Source organism: Equus asinus, chromosome 5, assembly GCF_041296235.1.
Source record: "Equus asinus isolate D_3611 breed Donkey chromosome 5, EquAss-T2T_v2, whole genome shotgun sequence".
Classification (NCBI taxonomy): Eukaryota; Metazoa; Chordata; class Mammalia; order Perissodactyla; family Equidae; genus Equus; species Equus asinus.
The window spans coordinates 90,799,314-90,801,361 of NC_091794.1; the positions used below are offsets into that span (position 1 = coordinate 90,799,314).

The 2,048-nt window shown below is 54.6% G+C and overlaps 1 long non-coding RNA gene across 1 annotated transcript; it reads left to right on the forward strand.

The window, feature by feature from the left end:
- The first annotated feature begins 469 nt into the window (after positions 1-469).
- LOC139045450 (uncharacterized) lies at positions 470-2,048 on the forward strand. The gene is made up of 3 exons (XR_011503776.1): positions 470-616; positions 1,028-1,241; positions 1,785-2,048. It is a non-coding gene; the product is annotated as an uncharacterized lncRNA (long non-coding RNA).

The window sequence follows — 2,048 nt, forward strand, 5'->3', positions numbered from 1 at the left end:
GAATCAAAAAGATAGTTGGATTTCTGCTCCACCCTTGCATCTCTTGGTCCATCACCAACACAACATATTGGTGCCTCTTACTACCAGGCTCCGTGCTTGGCGTCGGCTTAGCCCCCTGGGCTCCAGGAGGCACAGCCCAGTCAGAGAGGCAGATTCACAAATCCTGGGTTTTGGTGGGATTCCAGAGGAGGGCAAAACTGACTTTGCCAGGTGCGAGGGGCTCAGGTAGGGCAGCTTCACGGAGGAGGTGACCTGTGAGCTGGTGTGTTTGGGAGAATGGCCAATAGCTTGTTGGGATCAGTCTGAGTGGAGCAGAATGGCAGGAGAGCAGTCTGGGTGAATCCACGGCTGGTAGAGGGTCCAGGAATTTGAATACCTGGATGGGGAGCTTACACTGGACCCCAGGGGCTGTGGGGAGCCGTGCAAGGGATCTGAGTAGGGGAGAGACATGGTTAGATGTGGGTTTCAGGAATCACACTGGCAGCTGGGCTCCACTCTGTCTTGCTCAATTCTGAGTCCCAGCACACAGCACAGTGCCAGCCCACAGTGGGCGCTCTGGCATTTGGTGAAAGAAAACATCAACCGGAGCGGGAGAGGTTGTTCTCATGGACGAAGGGTGAGATGATGAGACTGGCACTGGTGTGGCGGTGGAGGGAGTGGGAAAAGTGGACGGGTTCAAGAGATGAAAAGACGGCAGAATGGATGGGCCTTGTTCCTTCCCTCGAGGCTGCGGGGGTGATGGAGAGGGAGGTGCCCCAGGCAATGCCCATGTTTCTGGCTTGAGCAGCTGAGGATGCGTGGGGGCGAGAGGGAACACAGGTGGAAACAGATTTCGAGGGAAAGGTGGTTAATTTACAGCTGGACCTGCAGAGCCTGAGGCGCTTGTGGGACGTCCCGTGCGCCTGTCTGTGGGAGGGTCTGGGCTGGGGTGACCAGCATGAAGGTAGCTCCTGAGGCCACTTAGGGACTGGGACATTTTTTTTTTTTTTTTTTTAAAGATTTTATTTTTTCCTTTTTCTCCCCAAAGCCCCCCGGTACATAGTTGTGTATTCTTCGTTGTGGGTTCCTCTAGTTGTGGCATGTGGGACGCTGCCTCAGCGTGGTCTGACGAGCAGTGCCATGTCCGAGCCCAGGATTCGAACCGTCGAAACACTGGGCCGCCTGCAGCGGAGCGCGCGAACTTAACCACTCGGCCACGGGGCCAGCCCCGGGACTGGGACATTTAAGGGTAGGTTTGTCAGGTGAGCATGTCCTTGACAACTCCAGGGGTTCCTGGGTTCTGAGCTACACTCTGACACTGGCTTGCTGTGTGACCTTGGGCAAGTCGCTTTTCCCCTCTGGGCAGCTGCCCCCTGATCTGCCAGCAGAGCCTCTCAGAGGTAGAGAGAGGTTTGGGCTACTTCTCTTTTTAAGGCTTCTGGATGTGGTTATATATATATATATATATATATGTATACATAAAGATGTGCCTAAAATGGGGTAACAAAGATTGTGGTTATTTACCATGTTGATATTTACAAATTAACATTATAAACAGACAAAGATACAGGGATTGTGTGTATGACCTCATTTGGAGATAAAAGTCCAGATGAGAGTCAGGTTGTGAAGGTAGGCCCCTGGTTCCTGCCTTCCGGGGAGCTGGAGTAATTGCCCCTTTTGGCAGGAAAGGTGCCTGGCTCCGGGCGGGGATAGGCTGAGCCAGTGGCTGCTTCTTGCCCTAAGCCTGGACACTCACGCCCCTCCCCCAGTTCCTGCCAGCCCCCAGCTCTGGGTCTTTTCTCCAGGAGCCACCAGAGGCTGTGCAGACCCCTGGCCTGTGGGTTTCCACAGGAGGAGAGCCCAGCATGGCAGTTCCTGCACGGCCACCTTCCTCCCCTCGTCATCCCTCAGGCGTCAAAGACAGAACCTTAGATGGAGTTGCTGGCCTTGCCTTTAGCTCGCCCTTGGGCAGGTCGCTGCCTCTCAGGGTCTCAGCTCTCAGCATCTCTGGGACCTCAGGCTGTAGCCTGACAACTGGCACAAGGGAGGCACTTAATAAACGTTGCTTT